The 24,873-nt window shown below is 37.4% G+C and overlaps 1 protein-coding gene across 5 annotated transcripts in view; it reads left to right on the top strand.

Moving 5' to 3' along the window:
• The window catches only part of TESMIN (testis expressed metallothionein like protein), a 69,679-nt gene extending 53,036 nt beyond the window's left edge, over positions 1-16,643 (top strand). For all 5 annotated transcript variants that reach the window (XM_090140688.1, XM_090140687.1, XM_090140686.1 and 2 more), the window contains 4 exons: positions 6,377-6,596; positions 8,141-10,432; positions 15,579-15,635; positions 16,536-16,643. The gene's annotated coding sequence lies outside the window, so the exon portion shown is untranslated. The remainder of the gene's footprint in view (positions 1-6,376; positions 6,597-8,140; positions 10,433-15,578; positions 15,636-16,535) is intronic.
• The last annotated feature ends 8,230 nt before the right edge of the window (positions 16,644-24,873 follow it).

The raw sequence follows: 24,873 nt of genomic DNA, 5'->3' as shown, positions 1-24,873 counted from the left end.
TTTTCACTGAGAGTATCTTTTACCCATTTTACCACCTGCAGCTCAGTGTCAAATAGAACTAAATATTATAGATATCTTCTGTATGAAGGGCCATTTTCTGTTCTGAATTACACTGATATCAACTAATAATTTCCTGTTCTTACATCAATCACTGTGTTAATAATGCTATTATTCACACTACATATATCAATACAACAAAATTTTCATCATCTTTTAAAATGTTTTTTACTTCAGGGTGCACATTGATTTTAGACCACTTGTGTATTTAAGAAAGAAACAATAGAATAAAAGGTTTGGAGGAATATTCTGAAAAAAAAAAAAAAATATATATATATATATATATAGCTATACACCTAATAACACTGTGTAAAATCTTGATTAATGATTCATAAAACTTAAAGGAGGATCAAATATTTGTCAGATTTTAGGATTAGCCAACAGCTTCAAACCATTCAAGGACAGGTTGCCAGCCAATGCAATTACATAAGCTTAATTTCCTAAAGATGCCAGACTGAAATAGAAGCTATCTTGATGAGAGTTTATCTAATAACCTGTGAAAAGCCCTGAGAATTTCTGAAATAGAAATTCTAAGAAATACCATTTGTCAGGGTTTCTGGTTCTCTCAGTAGTGGATCAATACATTTTGCACATCCTACCGTATTTTCTAGTCTCCTGCTGCCCCAGACTACCGCTATTTGGGCAAAGTGGCTATATGTAGTAGAGCCTCTGCTCCACCACTGTCATTTATAGGGCCACTCAAGGAAGCGAATGGCTTTAGAGACACTCCCTCTCTTGTAGAAGCAAACATGATATCTCTGATCTTGTTTTGAATGAAATAAAGTGTTTGTATATTACATACATTGTAATATTAAATAATCTGAAAATGCAGTTTGTAAAGAAATAAAATCTTGCATATGTCAGAAATAACATTAGTTCCTTATCTGACAACAACATCATAACTCAGTTAGAATTTCTGCAGTAGCTTTGAAATCTCTTAAAATTTACAAAGTAAATTTTCCAGAAGTGGAAAGGATTTGGCACATTTGGTCACAACACTAACACAAGGAAATGTTAGCTGAACAGGGAGTGCTCCCACATCTTCTCAGTGGAAAAAGAAATAGGGGAACATTAATGTTCTGATTTTTCACCTCTAAGTCTTTTCACCTGAAGCCCTGGGGTAAGAATACAGTAGTGGTAAATAAAAGGCAGAAAGTTTCTCCCCATCACACCCGAAAACCTTCAAAACACTAAACCAACCCCAAAATTTCCCAAGCCAAAATCATTTCATCTCAGGCTTAAAACAATTCTCACCTTCAAATGTAGCATTTCAGCTCTGATAGAAGTAACAAATCTTACGATCTGTTGAGATATATGGTTCAGAAAAGATTATGCAAAGCTGAAATTTGCATTAAAATGATCTTTGTTCTCATTTGTGATGCAGGAGGAAGCAAGACTTTTGTTACATTTGTTAGGATATATGCTGAGATCCCGATGTGTGCTGAGCACTCTCAACATTTCTGATTCTCAGTGGGAACACAAGTGCTTGATAGCTTCCAAGATCCTGGTTTCCATCAACGCTTTTGATGTATAAGTTGGACATATTGGCCTTTTTTTTAATTTGAAGATTGAATGTAGAGTAAGGGGAAGAAATGTCAGTATCTCTGTGCTGCATGTGACATTTTCCATGGCTTTGCAGAATAAAAATGCCAATGATGGCACACACTGGATAGGTTAAATAAGATACCCACGCAATGTTTTCCTATTGCTGAAAAGGAATGTTTATGAATTCAATTAGGAAAAAAAAAAGCTGCTTACGTTCTGTTTGAGTATATGGCTTTTTGTCTTTTGTAGGCACTTATTCTTTCCAGTGGCTACAGAGGGAGCCCGTGCTCTTAATTTAGATCATTGTTCAGCCAATGTGGGGTATGCAAAGCTTATTTGCTTGGGAGAAATTAACAGAAGACTGAAAGTTTGAGGCAAGCCAAAACCACTAACCAAAGGCAATTAAGGTGCAGACAGTCTGTTAAAATGGTATCTTCAGAAAAAGGCACATGAACAAATTCCCCAACAAATCTCTTAAACAGCCCTAGCAAGACTGTAGTAAATTATGGTCCAGATAGGACTGAATTTTCCATCCCACATCATTTGCTTAGCACTGCCTCCCACCCAAGTTTTCTTATTACGGGAAAAAATGCATTTGAGAGTCTGAGATAATCACATTCCCTAAGAAAACTCTAGAGGATAAAGAAGTACAGGACACATAGCATAGGATTCAGCTTCTTCCCTTGAGGAACTTACACATAAGTTAGAGATCAAGCTCCTATGATAGGTGGAGAGGAAATCAATACAGTCAAGAGTGACACCACTTTAGCTAATATAACCATCTACATGTGGTTGCAGTGAGCCATTTGGCTAACTATCCATCAATTGCAATAAAATGTTTGACATGTAGCTCACCTTTAGGGGCCTAAATTAATGTCAGGTAATTGCAGCCACAAATGATATTCTTCTAAACAATGAGAAAATTGTTCAATTATTATCTCTGTCTAATGGAAATAAGTAGCAAGACAAAAATCTTCTGATGGTGGCTATTAGGAAAGACTTAATAGCTATATGGATAGAAAAGGACTCTTAAGAAATCTAGTATTACAGGATTTAAGTGGAGGCTTCTGTAAAGAACAGATTGAGGGAAGGTGTCATCTATAATGCAGGCCTACTTAATACTTCAGAAGTGAAACATTTCAAATAGACAATCTCTCCAGTCTGCCTATATGCCTATCTGTGTGAACAAGTCCTGTGCACAGCACGTTTCTTACAAGTATTTCAGGCCTATTTATGCTATGACATAATCAGCATTTTTTACTGCCGTGATTGATCTCAGCACATGCAACATCTTAACTTCCCAGCTTCCCTTACTTGCCTTCTTAATGTCCTTTACTCTTCGTCATTCTTCTGCATTGCTGTAGGACCACTGCCCCTTTTCATATTCCCTCTGTCCTTGTCTTATTTGATCTGTACTCTCTTTAGTCTGCTTTCCTGCAAGAAAATAGTTTATCAGCATCATTTTGCTGTCGTCTTTTTTTGTTTTGCCACAGAGCATTTTGGAAAATGCTAGAAATGAAAAAGGTTGCCAACCTTTAGTCATAACCTGTAACAAATCAGGTTTAATTAACTTAATACTTCCTGAACTATTGAATTTCTTTTGATTTTTGTAGGTTGGTACAGTAATTACATTGGAAAAAAAAGCTGAAGAAGTTGTCTAGGTCAGCTTCTGTAGGTAGCACATCTATACCAGAGCTCTAACCTCAGAACCTTAACTGAGTTTTGAGCGTTGCCAGTGGTGGAAAGTCCCCAGACTTTTTGGGACCCTGCTCCAGTGTTGGACTGTGCTCAAGGTGATTTTTTTTTTCCAATTTGCTTTTAGATTTATAAGAATTTTCTATGTTGCAACATCCTATCGTTGTAAATGTCCTAAACTATTTGTAGCTGCAATTGAAGAAAGTCAGATCGCTGCTAGCACTTTTTGATAGAGTTTTTATGAGACAGAATGCATAGCCTCCATTAAGCTCCTCTTGTCTTCAGATAAATGTCAAAACAAACAAAAAAAAGCAAAGACAGTGGCTGGTTTTTTTTTTGTGTTTTTTTTTTTAATTAGTTGTTACCTGAATCTGTACCATAAAAGAAGTCAGTGCATTTAACACTTGAGCACTTTGCCTTATGCTATTTGAACATCAGCAATTATAACTTGACATTCTAAGAACCACGACTGTGATACACGTGATTATGATTTAGCAGTAATTTATTGAAAACAGCAACTGTATTTTGGAATAGTGATGCTGACACAAAATTTATTCCAAAATTTATTCAGGATTTCACAGAACCATCTGTCATCCTGTTCAGCATTATGCCCTATACCTAATTACTATAAATTGAAAAATAGAGCCTCCTAGCTGTAGAATAAGATCTATGTATTTAATTGAACAGATTTTTGAAGTTTTTATTCTGAATATAATACAAGCCATGGTTATGGGAGCTGGTTACATTTTACCAGAAGTCTCACAAGCAGTAACCAGATGCACATGTAACTCAGTTATCTGTATTAGCCTCTTAGATTCTAAATGCATATTTTTAGTTTGCTTATCATTACAGATAAAGTTGCAGAAGGTATAACTTAAACATCTCCTAGTGTTATAATAAACAGGAAGGTAATTACATTTGTAGTTCTTCCCTAATCTCTTGTCAAAAAATTTTCACTTATCCTTCCATTCAATGCTGCATATTTACAATTTCTTGTGCTTACAACTGAGCTGTGTAAGACAAGAAGATTTTCTTAGCTAGCAGTATTGAGAAATGTTTGCTTAATCAGCCCTTGGTTCTCTATGAGAAGTTCTTGCAAAGAAGAAGCCAACAGAAGCAGATGTTTTTTAATGAAAGCAACTCCATTTTGTTCTGTCACTTACACAGAGCAATTAAGTGCTACTGATCCAATCAAATACAATGAATATTCAGTACCCCTTTAACATTATCAGCCATGCTATTGAATCAACTGAAAGCATGCCCCTGTGGCACACAAGAATTATAAATAAATTCTTATTACATCCTTTCTTTAAAACTTTTGAAAACTGCATGTTGTAAGGGCATATACAATTTTCCAAGGACTGTATTTTTATAGTCTAATACTTAAGTAGACACATTTCCTCGTATACAATGAAAGACTATTCATGTAATGCACAGAACAATTGCCAGTGATCTTTCTTCTAATCTGTTTCCAAAATTTTCACTATTAATATCTCTCAGGATTATATACTGAGAGTTCTCCAATACTTAATTTAAGCCCACAGAGCAGTCCTGAAGAAATCCTATATGTTCTTATGAGAGTAAATATATCCTTTCACTTTCTTTTGAATTCCACCTGATCCTTTCAGTATTACCTGGTCTCTTTTCCAAGGGCTATGCAGTAACAAAGGTCTATTTTTTTATTAGCAGTGCAGGCAGGCAGACCGTGATGGTCCATTTTCTCTTACTGAGTCCAGGAAAAACCATATTCTCTATTCTTTGGCCTACAGGTTCTAACAGATTTGTTCAGTTTACTTTGTTATTATCATCCTAAGAAATGAAAGTGAAAAAGCCTTCTAGCTGCTTCAAATAGGAGTATTAGATGTCAACCTTTTAGTATCAAGTAAGAAAGAGTTTCATGGTTTCTACTTGTTTCTGCTCTCCATTGACAAAGAAATGGGGAAATTTAGATCTTACGAAGGTCTTCTCTCATCAAAAGAAAAATAGGGAAAGGAGCAAACCAGACACAATCAGAGAATCTGGAGATTTTGTTGTACCTGAGGGATTAATGGCCTCCCACGGGGACAAAAGGCTCTGACCACTTGTATACATTGAACAGAAATTATTTATGCACTTCCTTGGCTCAGGTACATCTGCAACGTTTGGGTAAGCTTTATGTTTTAGGGAAACCTCCATGGTTTTTATACAGTTAAATATCAGTATGTTTATGCATTTTTACAGTTAATAGCAGTACATCTCCTGTATTTTTCTATTGAAGTTGCGAGAAAATAAAGGAAACTTCTTTGTGACCTGTAGGTCACATGAAAGTGCTGATCTTATATGTATTATGCAAAAACTTGAGCTCTTTTTTCTTCTGAATGCAGGAGCTTATTCTGTTGAAGCCATGTCCTGTGTAGGTTGATGCCTCATGCTCCTCTTGTCAGCTCCTACTCTGTAAACTCCTGGTTTTCACTTCATTTTCCTAACTTACCATTCTTTTAATCAGATAGATTATAGAGGTGACTGATCTGCAAATACTTGAGATTCATTAACAAGAAGAAAAGCAGGGATAAATGCCCTCTCAAATAAAGATTTTTTTTCTTGTTACATTGCTCAGAAAACTATCTGCTTAAGATGGGTTTTTTGGTCTTCCTTTAAAGTCTCCAAAAGAAGTTTAGGAAAACGCTGACTATGATTAAAGAGCTGGCTTCTCTTTTGTAATATGTAGAGAAAATCAATAAAATCAAAATTTTTATTAACTGTAATGACCTCAAAAGCTTATAAGTAAAAGGTAAGTAAATGGATTAAGTCCCATTGACTTTCTGCATTGAAGATTGCCAGATTTTTCTCTCCAGGCTCTTTTCTTATTCAACAATGGACAAAGAAAAAAGTGAAAGTTCTGAAGGACCTTTACTCTGGCAATTCCTATGTATTATTCATTGGAAGGCATGATTTCTTTGACCTGTAGGTCTCGGATGTCAGGCTATAGTAGGAGGTACAGTTTGATGTCATTCTATAAAGACCTGTGACCTGTTCTTTAGAGACTGCTTGTTGAAATGTTTAGTTTGAAGTAGCAACAATTCTCATTTCTCTTTCCCAGCTACTGTTGTGCAGCAGTTTCCCTTTCTTAAATCTGCTGTCCCAGAGCACATCCAGCATCACTATGGCTCAGCTGTGAGCAGCAGAGGATCCCTTTGGAGCAGCTGGATCTGGCTGTGATCTGACATGGAGCAGTGCCCTGCTACCAAATCTTGCCATGTAAGCCCACTACAGAGTAATGTCGTCTGATTTTATGACTAGTTCCATCTCCAAATATAAAGGTATTTCTGTTTTTTTTTTTAAAAAAGTACATGATTACAATGTACCCTTTTTGTATTATCAGATTTTAATAGAGCTGACCCAACTGAACCTGATCTCTTTATTCATATCCTCATATTTCTGTTTTTGAATTTTTGTGTGTGTGTATTTCAAAATGTCTTCTGTCAAGTAAAATGTAATTTTAAAAACTTCGGTGTACAAAAAATGAGACTGATGTATCCTGTTTTTCTTCATAAAGCATGGCTGAAGTGCTTTGACAGGAATTGCGAACATATTCAAAACAGTAACAAGCTGCCTTAAGAGAATAAGATCACAGAAAGCTCTCAATTATGTCTTGAAATCCCTGTCTTCTCTAAGTCAGGGCAGCATGCCATCTTCTTTAGCATGCGGACCAAAGTGTTTCCGGGAAAGACAGCAGAACGATTCTGTTTACAGTACTTCCTGTAGAGTAGCATAGAAGAAACTCCAGCTGGTTTGGGATGAGTTAGTTTGGGTGCTGAGGAAATGGTTTTACTGGGGATGCTTTTCTTGGCAGAGCAAATTATTTCTTGTTAGATTAATTGTATTAGAGCAACCATGCCGTTACTGGCTCCTGAGCCATCTCAATCTCTCTGTATGCTAACTGTATGCAAAAGCGAGCTCTCCTTCTCGGCACTTCATTGTTGTACAGAAGTTACAATCACATTCTGGTTAGCAATTTGACTTTCTTCTGTCAAGGCACACCTTAACATAGAGCAAAATTTGGAAAATGATTATATCTTGATAACATGAACTTTCTGATTTGGAAAGACTGATAGATGTGCTATTCTATTGTCTTGTCCTGTTCTTAGATGGCTTGCATCTACAGTTGCTAAAGTTGCTAGACTGATAAAATCTGGAAGCTAAACATAAGAACAGATAAATGCCTTTTGGAGAGATTTCATCAGGAAATATCTTTTCACATAATTTTCTTTTAATGAAGGAGGATGGTGGTGTTTCATATGGAATTCTGATTTCTGAACACCTTTTATCTGTTTGATCTGACACTCACCTATGGTCAACCTGTGATTCTTTCCACTAAATGTAAGGAAAAAATCATCGAGACTAAATACAGGAATTAGAGAGTTCAGTCTCATCACCAGGGCAATAAAGCAGAACCATTTCACTGTCTGTCTGCCCCTCTTGTTGCTTTTGATTATATGTCCAGTTGATAGCAATACCCTGAGTTTCAGCTGGAATTTCTATCTGGGCTGTTAGCATTTCCAGGATGGATGAGGAAGGACTGAACAAGTGCAGTCCAAACAGATTGGATTTGCTTCTTATCCCTACAAATGGTGGGGCTGCAGCAAGCTGATGCATTTGTGCGTGAGAGAGAGAGATGTTGTGCATCACACACATAATACACCAAAACTGCAAGTAATTTTGCCTGCTGTATTTTCAAAGGAGAAGGAAAGAGGATTTCATTTTAGGTATTCACAGATGAAAAGGTACTCCAAGTGCTGTAGCTGTGACTCTCAAGGATTAGCCTGAAAAACTAATTGTTTTTTTCTTTTTGTTCACTGTGTAGGAAGACATGGACCTTTTTCCCAATTCCCAATCGGGATCCAAATTTTTACAGCAGATCTTCAGAGATACTCAGAACTTCCAAAGGTAGAGTCGTCTTTGTGAAATACATGTGTAGTATAATAGTAAGTACAATAATATGAAGCAGGACGTGCATTATTTCTGTAATTAAAGGTGTTAATGTATTCTCATATTTTTATTAAATGAAGTAAAAAATTAATGGCAAATAATTGTTATATTTTGTAATGCAGTATGTTGTGTTTGGAGTAGTTAGGTGGAAGGAAGCAGTTTTATTTAAGGCAGCTCTCAGGTACAAAACCATCTTACCGGAGATGCAGTCCAAAAATCTCAAATGCAACAGAAACCTTTGCTGTTATTAAAAGGAAGGAAGTTAACACATTTCGGTACCTGAGTCAGAGAATGGTGTGGAGGTCTTGATCTCCAGTAGGTTTTTGAGCCTGGTCTCAGACTTCAGCTCACTTGTTTGAGAGTCTGTTTTATGATAGCACTGTCACATCAGCCAGATTTTTATTAAAAAGAAAGAAACAAAAGCAGTATTTCATGAGACCTTTCAGATTGGCATCTTTGGAATTATCACACGCTTTCATTACACAAGCACTGAGCAAATAAGGATAGCTCAGCAAACACCACTTAGAATATTTTCCAGATTGCTTCTGATTAGTTTCTTGTTTTGATATAGAATGTTACCTTTACCAGCTTTGTACTTCTGAAAGGAAAGAAAGAATTGGAAAGTTTAAAGAGGGACAAGTTAATTTGCCGCAATCACCTATTTTCTACCTTGCCTGTATTTCATTCTTTTATTATCTCCATCCATATGTATTTAATTTTGTCTTTTCCCTGGGCAAATAGTAAAATGTACTTTTTCAAACCCAGGTGTATCCATAGAATATGCTATCATGTCCCTGGTTTTTGTGATCGTCCTGTTTCCTGGGTTTTCCTGAGTTACTTGGGGTTTTTGTTTTTCTCAAGGAGAAGGGAAACATTTATTCCACTTGCCAAGCAGGGAAAAACTAATTACTTTGTTGAACAACCATCTGAATGGTAGTTTACAAATACTGTTCTATGAGCATGTTTTATCAACTCTCACCTCTTGACTAACACTGTAAGAATGGCATCAGAAGGTTTTATGATTCATGTTTTCAGTTGGCAATAGAAGTAAAGTAAGAGTCATTTGTAACTCTTCTGGAAGTACTATTTCAAGCTATTTATAGGTTCAAGAAGAGATCACTGCACACATGGAGATGTCTGCATTCAAAACCAGAATTCATTTTTGGAACAGGTGACTTTCATACTGTCTAATTTCAGGTTGGGAAGTTCCTGAATTAGGAATCAGTAGATTCTCAAGAAAGTGTTTCTGAATATTTAAGTCAGCACTTTCTCTCCCATCTGACAGTATGAACAGCTATTGTCTTAGGAGACTCAAAAAAGGATTCAACAATTTGCTTAATATTTACATATAAATCATTTTTTAAAAAAGATTCTGTGTTTCACAGAGCTAAAAGTTTGTTCTTCAGATTATCAGCCACAAATTCTTGACTTCGTAAGCTAGCCTCTATAGTAAGATTATACTTTTTTTTTTCTTTTGGCATACAATATGAAAGTACATTAATTCTTCACCTGAATTGTAATAACTTCAATTTACAAATGTTGAGCTAAAACGAATGGATTCTTTTCTTCAGATTAGTTCAAAGATCAGGTATGTCTTTGCATTTTATTTTTTTCCTTTCTTCTTTCCCTTCTTTCTTTCTTACAGCACCGCAGTTCAATTATTACTGAAAATTTACAGGCTCCTTTTTCCCTAAATAATCAAATAGAGCAAATTAAATAAGCCAGAAAAGATCAGAAATATGCCTGGCAGACAGCTAGCCTACTAGTTTTCTTGTGTAATTGAATAATATTTATCAAATAAGCTTTGCATATACTGGAAAAACCAAGAAAAATTACGGGCAATTAAAATACTTCTGCCTGTTTTTCATTAGGTATATACTGTCTTGAAAACGTAAATGTGCATTAACACTTCAAGAGGAAAATACACAATTTCCTAAATGTTTTTGTGATAAAGACTTCTCTCAAGGTATATTTTGCTAGTATGATAAAAATAGCAATAATTTTATTCTGTTTCCAGTTTATTTTTCTTTATATATCCAGGATACCCTTAATGTATCTCTGTGAAAAGAATTTTTATCAGTAACTGCAGCATCTGGCATCACCCTCATGTGATTGAACAAAGAAATGAAATGCTGTGGGCGGTCAGAAGGACTACCAATGCTAGTGGGTAAGGATATCTGCACAAAAATAGACTCTTGCTTTCTCATCTGTCATTTGCTAATGAAAATGATTTACTCTAGTCTTTGGAAGTTAGTGAATTTGGACTCTGCTGAAGGTCACAGGAAGTTTTTCATCATCAAAGTACTAAAACAAGAAGCCTCTCACTTAAAAACTATGTTTTGATGGATTTCTCTGTTACAAGCTGATATTCTGTGAGAAGAATGGTCCCCAGTAAGAACCAGTAAATTACTTTTAAGATTGTAGATTGTTTTTTGAATTAGGAACAACTGGTGGTTGAGCAAAGGTGATTCCACAGAAAGATGGAAAGAGAAAGTTGTCTTTCTGCTGGTAGGCTGCTCCCTAGACTAAGGAAAAACATCAAAAAATTTCTTTCTCAAAACTGAGGAAGAAGAGAGGAGTAGGATTTATTTTGCTTACCAACATGCAGGCAGCGGCATGTGAGCCCAGCAGTTGTGCAAGCACCACCTCTTCAATACAACTAGTGGACATTAAGGTGCAAAACGTAATGTAACTTGAACAAGTAGTTCTTATGTAAGTACCTATATTTGAGTCCTTGCCTGATACATGGCGTAGGGATAGAAGGCTCTATTCTATTCTCTAGTATACAGAGATGATCTGAGGCAATTTTTAATGATGTCTGTTCAATACAGGTAACTCTTCAACATTATGTCAAAGTAAAATCCAAAAACATCCAAAAACAAGCTCAATATATTTCAGTATTCTTAATATTTAGCTGGCGTGGCTGATAGTCTGCACCCATTTCCTGGAGAACCTTGTCAAAAATATTTGCTCAGTTCACATAAATGTAGTTTCCATTCAAGAATTTCTGCTGGTAACTGATATTCTGGCCCAGTGTATTAGCTCGTTTCTACCTGGGGCCCCGCAGAGTGGGACTCATGGCTGTTGGTTGCTATAGGTTGCTATTAGAACAGTCTAATAGTTTTGTAAGTCAGTAGTTAACTTCACTCAGAAATTCAACTCAAATATGAAATGAGACTTAGCTAAAGGTGGAGAATGATGATGGGTTATGAAATGTGGCACCTGAAAAGGGTGTAGTTCATAATCTTTCAAGTCTTGCGCATTAAAATTAAAATAGCATCTATTTTAGTCCTACCAGCAAACAGCTTGCCAGTAAGTACTTGCTGAAATTCTTGGTGTTTCAAGAGCTAAATCTGGCCATAAGCAGCTGGAAGAAATCATTGTAAAATGCAGGGAAAACAATGCACGTGCTTCTGCTGTATTGTTTAGCAGGAGACACCCAAATGCAGTGCTGCAAGGTGAACTGAGATAGGTGCTTTTCATCTTTTTTCTACTCGAAGAACCAAAATGGCTTATTTTTGGACTGGGTCACCCCAGAGTTGTTCCATCTTCCATACTGTCACCTCAATAAGATGAACAGAATGATGACTGTCCCATCTGTTAAAGGACATTTATGCCTTTGATTTGATTCTATGAATGATTTTTTTTCATCCTTATATTCATTTACCACACAAGTGAGACTGCGACAATCAATAATACCTTTTCAGAATAATTCTGCAGAATGTTACTGTTGACTAAATGTTGTTAGTTGTTCACCTCATTAGAAAGTAAATCTGCTTGTTAACAGAAAAACTATTACCATGAAGTTAAAAAAGCTTATTTTGTGCTGTACTAAGATTGCACTGAATTGCATCTCTGAAATAAACCACAGAAGTGGTTTCAGATTTTAGACTGTGACTGTTAAAAATGCCGTGTTTTCCCTGGCCCCTTTTTCATTCATAACCCAAGTACCAAGAAGACAGCTAATGATAAAATGCTGGAAGATCCATCAATAACTGCATAGGCAGCAGTGACTTGCCTTGTATTATCTAGCTTCCTTCACTGCACAGATCCTATAGTTCTTGCATGCACAATGCGAGCAATTACTGGAGTTGTTGAACTCTAAGAAAAATGCTTATCTTCTGAAATGGCAGCTCTGCTTTCTTTTGGTCTGAAGCCCAGATGTTAGAAATAGGCAGATCATTTTCTTTTCTCTGATTTCTCTCATGACAGAAATCTTGATCTTGGTTTCAGAAATTGTTATCAAATCTTTAAAGCACATCACATTTATCTGTCAGTTATCACTGCGTGGTCTACAGATAGAAAATGACATTTGTAGTTTATATAAATGAAATTTACTCATTTTAAGTATATTTATGGTTAGCTTGCTTACTTTATTTGCTTTTTATTCCTGCATTAACTCTTATTTGGAGAGTGTATGTGATATTTAGGGAAATTTTAATGATTTCAAAACTATTTCAATATTTAGACACATCTAAAATATTTTTTATTAGCCTTCTGTAGATGAGGACCTTTAAAATGCAATTGGTGTCAACCACAATGCCTTGTGAGTCATTCTGGGCTATTAAGAAGCATACTAATCATTTCTCAAGCCAGCACTTTTAAAACAAAGTCCTAATTCATGGACTATTTGGAAAATGTTAAATAGTAAAATAGTCCTCATCTGCAGACTAATCCCACTGTAAGCAAAGTGAATTACATTTGTCTGTAGGCATATCTATGTATCCTTATCACTCTGTTTTCTGCACTCCGTTCTACTGTGCAGTCTGGTTCCTCAGCCAGCCTTCATATTGAATTTTGCTGAAGTAGTTATAATAGTTATATAATAATAACTGTTTATAACAGTAAATATTAACTCTGCAGTTCATGAAATCGTTCATAAATGTACTTCTATCACCTGGCTTAAGGATGCAGCCCTAGTGCCTTGGGCTCAGATAATACTTCAGAAAAGTGTGCATGCTGTTAGTGCTCCTTTTTTAAAGTGAAAAACAGCAACACAAAAAGACAGAGATTGTCAGAATTAGATAGATGAGCATCACTGTCCTCAAGGTGATACAAACAGATTTCTCCATTCCTCTCTGTGGATTCCATCGCTATCTAGACTGCAGGTCAGATGATGACTTACTCTGCCTCTGGTTGATCTGTCATCTGCTGTTGTACCTGCTCTTGAGAGCATATTTTCTTGCCAGCCATTGCTGTCACTGAAGTTTTTCTTTTACCCTGTAGTTACGTCTCAAAGAATTAGGGACATTTTAATAACTGGTACAATGTTTCCTAGAAACACTTTTTATTTATGGTTACACTTACACAGTTACACAGTATGCATGAATGCTATACAAAAGATGCTACCAAAAAAGCCAACAATTTGATATTTTTTTGACTTTCCAAATCAGTTTTTCAATGTGTTGTGGCTGTTAAGGAATTCAGCCTCCTGTCCTCCTGCCTTTCACCCTCAGAAATACCTTCTACTCCTCAGAAACGTACTTCTGGCAAAGGAGACAGAAGGCTTAAATAAAGCTTCTGGACATTTTTTCAGCTGCTCTGTGGGTTCATCTTCATAACCCACACAGTGAGGTTCATTGTAACACACCCTCACCATAGTTGTTCCTGGGATGTAGGTACGTGTGGATTCTATCAGAACATCGGGGTATTCTCTGTAACAATGCTTGGCTATTTATCATCTAATATGGAAACGTTTCATTTCAATTAAACATCAAGATATAAGACTTCTAGGGAGACTGCATCACAGATCAAAATTCATGAAGTAATTTTAACAGGAAAGAATTAAAACGTAGATATTTGCAGCAAACATGCATTGGGAGAAATAGGAAAATTACTGTTGTGCAAAGCTTGACTTTGTGTAAGTGCTTTTCTAGTACAGAACTTGTCAACAGAAAAATAAGCAGAAAACTGTTCTTTATGTGCTCTTTGCCATAAAGATAGACTGTATCGTGAGGACATAAATTATATTATTTATTCCAAACACTGACCAGTATTTAGAGTCTAAAAGGGGACATAAAGCATGGGAAAAGTTTCTTAAGGGTAACAAAGTGTTTTTCAAGTAGCATTACTGCCAACCTGTCTGTATTTTGGCACACTTAACTTCCTGTTGCGATGGTATTACTGAGCCTAAGTAGCTACAAAACTCAAATGTAAGGAGTGTCATGTGTCAGCAAGCTCTAACTTTCAAAATACAATATTTCTTCACCTGCAATTGGCAAAAGCAACCAACAGCCATGAAAGGACTGTATCTCAGTGAGGAATTAGAGGGCTGTAAAGTCAGCTTCCACTTCCAAACCAGTTTTTATCCTTGTTGACATAGTATATGAAAATACAGTAATAATCAAGTAGTGCTGTGGGCCTCATTCCCTCTAGCTGGAGGCACTGTTGGAATGCTATTAGTATCTCATCTAATAAATCTGAAACCAACTGATAGAAAAGTTCCATTTGTATTTTAAAATGTCCAATTTTGACAGTATTTCTGTGATTAATACACAGGACTGTTTACACAAATGAGAACTGTTTTACATTTCGAGCCCTCCTTTTAATACAGATTTGGTTCGCAGCTTACTTTTTCAAGCAGGTACCCACAGTTGATCTGACTCACAGAGACAGTAATAGATGGCAGGAGAAAGGAGGAAAAAAAGGATCCTGCTCCTGATAACCCCCATTGGTAACTGTAGCACATGGGCTTCCTGAGCTGAGGAGGATTTCTATGTAGTGAGCAGACCTGATGTTTTTATTAGCTGTCATTAACTTATCTAACCACTTTTAAACCTGTCCGAGCTTTATATAGTTTACAGATTCGAGGCTTGATAATTAATTTCTTGTGGTGCAGGAAATCTATTGTTTTCTCTTTGTGATTTTCTCTGTCTTCATCATGTTCTCAGTGCCTTTTTTAAGTGCAGAAGACAAAAGATCTTTTGCATATGTATGTTTCTTACCTTTGTTCATCTCTGCTGTTGGTACCTTTTATTGTTATTCTTTCTGTGTTTGTGGGGAAGCAGTATTCGAGTACAAATGGATTCATAGAGTTAAAGTCCTTATTTTGTTTCTGGTATGCTCTGAAATCCTTCCAGTTGTTTAGACTACTGCCTAGCGTGAAGTTGCCATTAGCAAAAAATAAAAAGTAATTCCAAGATTTTTGCAAGTTTCACTCTGTATGTTATCAGTGTCAAAACCCCAAGCATGCTGCTTGGAAATTATTGATATAGAAACATAATCTGCCATTTTATTCACTGTTTTTATTCAGTGTTGTGAAATCTTTTTTCAACACTGTGCTGATTACTTCCAATTTCACTCTTCTATTTCAGGTTAGAGGACAAACCTGCTCAACTTTCCATGTGCACTCTTCCACATCGGTTATGCAAGTACTAGAACAACCCCATCATTGATCTGTGGGGGATTCTGGTAACTGATAACCAGGTTTTAAAAGCCAATAGAGGGGTGGGATTGCCTTCACCAGAGTGACAGTGTCTTGAGAAGCCCAGAAACAACACAAGTTTAGGTCTACAGGCTGGTATGCAGACGTTCTAATGATGAACTTTTGATGTCTTCTAAGAGGAAACTACAGTCAGTTTCTGTAATTAAATCAGGACAGTTAAAAACTTAAGGGGAGACAGAAGACTGCTATTTAGACTAATACAGTCTTACAGAACAGTGAAATGTCTAAACACTTCTTGCTTTCAATGCTAGCTGCCCATCAGGCTCTTATTATTATCCAACACAGGCTAAGACAGCAGTCCTGTGCAAACTGAGCAAGGAGCAAGTTTTTCACGTGTGAAGGAACCAAAGAAAGCTGAACATGTTCATGAGCAGGGCTGGGGTTGTGCTGCTGTGCCAGTGGTATTTGCCAATAGCTTGACAACAAAGTATCACAAGAGTGGTACGAGAAAACTCAGCAGCTGGCTCAGAATTGCTCAGTTGCTCTGAATGATAGCTATACACGCTTACTTCGTGTTTGAGCTCTCCTTTTCACATTTCGTTACTGCGTCTTACACGTTTTTGTCTACTCCGTGCTTGCGTTTGGAAAGCACAGCTGATGATCTGCCCAAAAACTGGCTTAAGATAGGGTAGTTCAAACTGCTTTAAAGCACACAAACTTATTTAGATTTTTACTTTAAGAATGGAGCCAGAGAAAATAGCTCTAGAACATCTTCAACATAGAAGGTTGTGGAAGCCTCTGGAAAGTGGAAAGATCAGTGCTAAGGAAATACAATTATCAGTTTTATGGAAATATAATTACACTGACTGTTCCTTATTTGTTTCAGGAGCAGTGCAACTGGGTGTGATGGAGCAAAAGGCATTTGTGACTAATATGAGCGAGGTAGGCAGCTCTGCACTAAGAAAGGCATTGTCACAGAAACGATTTGCATAAGGTAAGTACAGCCTAATGTGCTGCTGTCTGCTCCATCAGCCAAAATAATACTGCAGGTCACTAAACAAACACAGAGAACAGTATCTTTCTGTTATTTCTTTCTATCAGCCTAAGCATGGAGATCACACAATGAATGCACTCTTAAAAGAGCCCCAAAGCCTGTGCAACTGCAGTCTGATGAAAACTGGAGGTTTGGCAGTGCACATCAAAGAGTTATGGGATAGCATAAGAAGACTTAGCAGAGTTCGAGCTTGTTCCCCACACAGCAACTTGTGCCTTGCCCTGCAACAACCAAAGCATTGGTTTGTTATAAATATTAGTCTGATCCTCAACCCAAGACACAGCACCATATCAATACTATGAAAAAACTAAGTTTATTCTGGCCACAATAATGAGCATTAGTAAGTTCTGTTTCACCCCTACAGAAATGTAGATTTAGAAACAATTTTTACTATGGCAGTTTGCCTCCTCTCCATCTTATCAAAATATGAATTAGATGATTAGAGTGATGCAAATTAGAGATCATGGAATTACTGGCTTCCTCACACACTCAACAGTACTGCATCTTCATGTGTCCCTACATAAATAACTTCCAGCAATAGGATACTGGGAGAATGACTTTGGGGATATTTTTTTATAGATTAGGGCAGCTTCAGTCTTTCAGAGGCTCATGTGGACCAAGTTGTGTTTTGTACATTTGGGATACGAAGATCCTCTGTTGTAGATGTTTCTCTTTCCTGCACACTGCAGCACCCTCTTCTATACAGCAGCCTGAAGTGCTGCCTCATTCTCCTCTGGGCTTTATCCTTTGAATAAAATGGACAAAGGTCTCTTGCAATGCTTTCTACCCCTGCAGAAATATAGGGATTTCAGAACAAGATCAGAATTGCTCAGAGGCAATGCAAGAGTAGTCCCATGGCTAAAAATAAAATCAAAATAACAATGGAAAATTGACTAATTGACTATTTGCTAATAGAGGAGTGTCACTGCTAAATATACTTCGTACTGCTTGTATCCATCAGAATGCAAATGTGGTGGTAGCGTTTTTTTCTTTAAGTTTATGCAAAGACCTCAAGAAGAACCGAAGTAACTCTCTACAGCCTGGAAGGTGCAGCAATCTTTTTCTCTTCATCCCCATCCTTGTCTCACAGCTATTTTAATGGTGATGCTGGGATCCCAGCCTTTGACAAGCACCATAACTTTTCAGGCACCACTGCATACTGTATGCTCTCAGAGAAAAGAAACCTTCAGGTAGTGACCTTGTCTTAAAAACAAAACAAAAAAAAAAACAAACACTCTTACAAAAAAAAAAAAAAACACACAGAGGCTGCTGCCAGAAGCTGTCATCTTCTGCAGTCCTGCTATTCATTTCACTCGGATCCCTACTATGTACATACCTCTGCCCTTTAACCCATGAATGGAGCTGTGGAGATCTCCGCAGCACCACCTTCAGCACAGAAGAAACAGAAGAGATGATGCTGGCCAGAAATGTGCTCATCCTGAGAGCACACTGTGGCACCGTGCCACACAAAATCATTGCTCCAGAAAAGAGAAAAAAATGCTCTTCACCCCGTGCCAAAGAAGCAGAGAGTGTGCAGATGAGTAACAAAATGGAGTGTGCTAAAAGAGCAGGAAATAAGTTCTGGGTTTCTTATTCAGCTTTCTCCCTCCTCTGGGTACATTCTGCCTTATTTTTGCTGCACATCTTCACAAGATTTTTTTTTTTTTTTTTTTTTTTGCATTGCTACCACCTAATGGTCATAATGTCTTTGCCTTAACTCTAATGGTAGCAATTTTGTCCCACTCATATAAAGATTTCAGACAGAAATCATACAATAGCTTTTGTCTTTTTTATCAAAAAAGAATAGTAGTAAAATACCAAAATTACCATCAGACTTCCATCACCCCTTTTTCCCCTCTTTCTGGGGGGTGAAGTCTTTCTTCCCTCAGTTTTCCTGAATTTCTAATGATGAAGAAGGTTATGATTAATTTGCAGACAGAGTAACCCTTTTCTGAATGCACACTGCTCAATAAATGAACAAGCTGCTTACAGTAATTAAAGTAATGTCATCCTGTGCTCAAATTGCTTGTGCTAATAGGGCTAATTGGCAACAGCAAGCATTAACTCTGATTAGTCATACGTGTCTAATGTCATCACCAGTGCCTATAATTTTCTACACAGAGGGAATTTCACATCTGTTTTAAATCACTTGTCTGTTGTCTGCATTGGTGTTCTTTCCTTTCCTATGTTATTTTATCAAAGGTTATTTTATTACAGTAAATGATAGAAAAGTTTATTTTCTTTTTTGAAAGTAAAGCAGCGCACAGTGGAGAACACGACGTTAGGGATTGCCAAGTCACTCATTCTGAAGTATTTGATTTCAATTAAATTAATAAAAGTGGATTTTCCTCCTTTTGCATACAGCCAGGTATATCCCCTCCTACAGGATGTAGATCAGCTGCAACAGAACATCCATCTAATCAATTTAGACCACAAGCTGTATTACCCAGTAAAACAGATGAGCCAAAAGCCATTTAAAATTTATTTTGGAAATTTGTAAAGAATTATTTTCAGGATCACAAACTTCCCAGCTTTTGCCCTCTTCATCACAGGCAAACTTTTGGCTGCAAATAGAACAATTGCTGTTGCTCAATTGATCCAAACAGACAGGCATTATATTGTCAAGAATCCAGTGGCTGTAAAACACAGCTTCAGAGATCAAGTTTTACTCCTGCCCTTCTTGCACAACTCTTTTCCTATTTGGAGATTCTGTTGTCTCTTCCATTGCTTATCAGCAGTTTCTACAAGTGCTCTTCTTAAGTTATACTTAGTAGATGTCTGGAATTGACAGGGCTGTGTTCTCTGTTCAAATTATTACAATTTTTGAAAACGTGAAACTGTCCTCAAATTTTGTAGCTGACCTTTACATGTATTCCTTTGCTAATTTTTCCTACCATCCAGTTTTAGCCAACATCATTTTATAGCTACATGTGTGCAGCCAGGAGTTGGACTCAGCATTTCTCTGCAAAGAAAGATCATGTTTAAAAGAACTTTTTTAAAACCGATTTGCTGTAGTGAACTTTTGGTTTTGAAGAAAAAGTGAGGTGTAAGGCAGTGCACCCCTACAGACAGCTAATGATGTGAAAAGGCAGAAGATGCTAAACCTTTTTCTGTATCATTTTAATGCTTTAGATACATGCAACAGTAGCTCATTGTTATCATTTGTTACATCTGCCCCCTTAATTTATATAATACATTGCACCAATACCAAACTAAGAATACTGACACAGTGTTATTTTTCAATTGCTATCAGAATAGTATTTTACACAGAAATATTAAAAATAATTAATTAATAAAATGAATGCTCTCCACATACAGCCAGAGGCAAAGTACTGGCTCATAAAGCAGGAGGAATAAAGTCATTGTTGTACAGCACTGTCCTGAATCTAACTTCTGCCACATCTTGAAAGTAAAAGAGTATACCAAAGACACCATTGCCCAAACTTCTTAATGCCATAAAAGCCAGAGCTACTTGTAGTAGAAGAGTAATTAGAAGCTGGAATCAGCTAATCTGTCTCCCCAGGTGTAATTATCTTCTTTGGAGTGTAGAAAAATCTTATCTCTAGCACTGCTCTCTTATGTCCTGCAAGTAATTAAGGATAAAGCTCTTACACAGAAGGGAAGCAAGGCTCTTTTATCATGAGCAGCACTGGATAGTACTGACATAGTGAGTGCTGCTTCTCCTTCATTTCTTGCAGGAGCAAGTTTGTTAGGTACTCTGCTATTTACTGCAGTGTTTTATCAGTTTCATCTACAGCCACTGCAGATGGCAAGGCAGCAGTGAGCAGTCCTTGCACAGATTCATACCACGATGGCCAAGGCAGGAGAGGTCCAGTGTCATCTGCATGAACAGCTAGCAGCCACTGTAACGGAGTGAGAGCACTCCTAAAGATCAGCAGGCAACAACAGGTGAGTTAACTTCCTTTGGATTGCACAAGACCATTCCTTAGGCCATCTGGAAGTTTCTTATACCACAGAGACCCTGCCTTTCCCATATAGAGTGCTAGAACAGTTTACATCTGTGCAGTACCAAATTCAAAGCCACACAGTAAACCCGTTTGCGATTTCTTGAGAACAGTGCTGGCGGCAGTTGTGGAAAGAGCTAAACTAGTTATCTCACCAACGTATCATGAACAGAAGCTTAACTCAATAGATTAACAGCACCAGTACAAGTTTATAGATTAAGTCAACATGATGATTCAGTCACCAATACTGGAAATCCCATCTCCTACCCAAGTTTCTGAGAAGCCATAAACACATGAACAAAAAGGCTCAAGTATTTCATGCCTACAAGAAGCACAGCAGGACCCTCTTTGACAAAAGTTGAAGTTGGCCTCAAAAACCAGAGGCATCAGTTCCATCTCCTCCCCAAATCCAATTACAGCCGTGCTGGCCAGACACCAACAGAAGTGTCAACATTTACAGAGACAGAAGCTAAAGAACATTTTGTATTACTGAAATACTTCAGTATGGGCTGAATCATATGCACACGTGCCTCTTTCTCCTAGGATTCTAGAGCTGAGTGCGTTTAGGATATGCACCACTACGTGGCACCTGGCTGCATAAGAAAATATACTTTACTCATACATATGCATATCTCTATGTACAGAGATTAAAAGTTCTCTTATGTGCTTGGATATATTGCATGAATTGGGTAAATAACAATAAATTACTTGATATGAGCTTCCACATCCCAAGTACAGAGAATTATGTCTTTAAAATACTTCAAACTAGACATACTCAGTGCCAGCATTAAAAAAAAAAAGCTGCACACTCAGTTTGCCTTTCAGCTTCTCAAGCTTCTTAATTCTAAGGAAACTACAGAAAAATGGAAGAATGTGATTCTGTAGATACATCAGCATCCCAAAACTCCTTGTTATAACCCCTTCTGTTTTGAATGTTGGCTGATCAACATGCACAAGCCCTGTATGGCTCACTCCAGAGCAGAACTCTTCTCATTTAAAAGCACGTCTCAATGATGGTCTAGGAAAGAATACAGAAGAACTGCTTCCATCCCTTTTTTTTTTTTAATTATTTTTTAAACCAAGCAGCATTAGCAAGTGATTAATAAGCGTTTTTATAAAGACACAGGTAATAGATATAGTGCTCTAGGGAAACAAGGTCACTTCAGTTTCAGCAGACAGAGCCTCTAGGCTTATGTTAGCTGTCTCATCTCACTGTCTGATACAGGAGCCATCAGATGACAGTCAACAGTTCAGATCTTCCAGTAGGGAAAAAAAAAACAACCAACAGTGATTTTCCTGCCACTGATTTTTTTTTTTTTTTTTTTTGCATGAGAAAAAACAGGTTTTATTTGTCATGTATGCATCATCAAGCTTCAGGACCTCAGCAAATGAACCAGGTAAGCCCACTACCCAAAATGAAGTTGTGGCCTATATCAGAAGGTTTAGATAAAAAGGGGAAGGGAAGAATCTACCATTAGTCACACACATTTCTTTCTATCAAGAAAGGCAAGAAGAGTCACACATACTGGAATTCAAAGGCAGTCCAGGCATATCTGTAAATAACAGGTTAAGTTCCATTTGAGAAAGATGAGGCCACGCTACGACTTCCTTGAGAATCAACCACCAACATGATCATTCACAGACTAAAACAGTGAGACAGGCAGCTCAATCTGAGTGATTGGGCAAGTTGCATCTCAGAATTGAGAAACCTGACTCAGCAGCAGCCAGTCAAGATTTGGGTGACTGCACATCCCATACAGAACAGATAATCATGATTTAAGTTAAGAGTATTCAGAACCCAAATTTCAAGATGCAGAGAACACAGATCACAGGAAAGGCACCCACCAGCACTCGTAAGAAATCGAAAATGAGAAACAAGAACACTCCTCTTGAAGTAGGTCTTGGAATCAGCATTACATTATTTAAGTTAGGCCAGGCTGATGGACTAAAGGTAATCTGAGCTCATCTTGCACAGTACCTGCTGATTCAGAGAGGAAGAAATGCATCAGACACCCTGATTCATAGGAGAGAGAAATGTTGAAAAATACTAGTAGCAGAGCACAGTTCTCTTCACTGCTTTAGCTTGTAGCGGAAGAGGAAGAAGTACGGTGGGATTTCCTGTGATGTCACAAAGACAAGTTTAATGCTTCTATTTTTATGCTAAGAATCTTTTTAATTCTGTGGGCTTATGCTTTCTCCATACTGTAACCTTAGTTCTAATAAGAATGGCATAGATGCCTTACCTGATAAAAAATAAGATGCAGAAACTAAAACAGGAGCTTAAAAAAAAAAAGCTTGTTGCTCCCACATTATCTTTTAATTTCCATTCTGATTTTGAGAAACAATGCACACTTCTTCAGTAAAGCCTGAAGCACTCATGCTGCACTGCACTACTGGCCAGAAGTGATCTGTTTAAGTATATTAATAGCCAGTTATATACAATAAATACTTCCTAACTGTATAAAGTATATGTCAAAACAAAGTAATCTCCAAGGAAATTAAAACTAATTTCAACAGCAACATAAGTTCATTATGAAAAATTTATCTTCCTACGTCTTTCTTACCTCCTCATGGGAACGTCACAGTGAGTTTTCACAGCGTGCAGCTGACAATGCAGAACCCAGTTTAAGAGGCAGAAACAAAAGCTTACTAGCAGAAAGAGAAACTCCACTCCAAAGCATGGTTAAAATGAGTTGAATTTACAAGGGTTTAATGAGCTTACTTCAGCTGTCCTGCTGTCAGTGAATACCTGTCAACTAACTCAACAGGAAGCATCGTATTATTAATCAAACCAATAGCTTATACCTTTATTTAAATGGATTAACCTTGCTGAAAAATTTCGGACAAGGCTTATACTTCTAACAAAAGTTTGCACTGATGTAACCAGTCAAGGTGGCGAAATTCATCCACTCTACCAGGTAACAGAGACAGGTCTGACAAGGCCGGGAGCTACTGCACAAACTGCTGGTCTGGCTGTGCTTCTAGAAGTCCTTTTAAAGAGGAGTCCTAAATCCACTGTCCTTTCATATTAACTGCCACAATACCCCCATTTTCAGTGACCACACCTGTAGCCATTTCCATGAGCACCATAACATGCTGCAACGCAAGCATTCAGAATAAGGTTGAAATAAACTTGCTACAACTGGTGACCTGCTACTAAATACTGCAGGACTGCAGAAAGTCAAACCCATACAAAGGCACTGGACGTTAGTCCATCTTGCAAATATCTTCCAAGAGAACTGAAGTTCACTGCAAGCAAGTCAAATTTGATTAAACAGATTGGGTAACAGAGCCATTGAGAACAGACGACGCAGGATTTCCCTTCCCTGCCAAAGCTTTCCCTTCAAGTTCAGGATTTCCAGTACAAGCAATATACTTGTGGGCAAAACATACCACAGACCTCAGAACAAGCTTGCTACATCGTATCTAGTTTAAATCCCAGGTTTAATACACCTCCCAACTTAACAGCAAGTGCAGTAGCTCTGAATCAGACCGCTACAATCAGCAGACTACAGACTACAATAAGTAGGTTGGCTTACCTTCTCTCTAGCACACCCCTTAGACAGAAGACCCCTTACACTGAAGGAGCAATCTGCATTTACCACCATCACATCTCTACTCACCTGAAAGCACATGGTAGGAATTGAGGGAAAGGAGACAAAACACTTCTTTTCAATTTTGATCTCCTGTATGAACTAAGTAGAGGACTGTCACATCAGTTCACTATCAGAAGGACGGACAAACCACAAGACTTGGCTGAACTGCAGGCAACAGGGCTGAAATACAGTTAATGACTGACACGCTGTCAGTACCACCTTCACTCCTCTTGGCTATGTAAGAAGTGAATGCACCTTGCTAGTGAGGGACAAATCACTTCCCTGGAAAGGACAGAAGCGAGACACCACACTGCTCTCCCACACGTGGAATTTACAGCTGTACTGCAATTCCTGCACTGAAGTGAGCACTTCTGTTTCCAAAACAGATTAGAAAGTGATGAAAAGACAACTGCCAACCTCAGCATTAATAGATAATACTTTCAGCAAAGGTGCATCTGGAAGCAGTTCTGCAATTAAACAACATAAACGGACTCAATTCCATCATTTATAAGGTACAAATAAAAAGGCAACTATAGTTCCCAAGTCCTTCTATCATAATGTTTTCTTTCTCTGTTTTCACACAGCTGACGAGTTTGCAACAAGTTGCTA

The sequence above is a fragment of the Phasianus colchicus genome, chromosome 5 (genome assembly GCF_987193195.1).
Source record: "Phasianus colchicus chromosome 5, bPhaCol1.hap1.1, whole genome shotgun sequence".
Lineage (NCBI taxonomy): Eukaryota > Metazoa > Chordata > Aves > Galliformes > Phasianidae > Phasianus > Phasianus colchicus.
The sequence above is the reverse complement of the archived record's forward strand: the minus strand, read 5'-3'. Positions and strand labels throughout refer to the sequence as shown.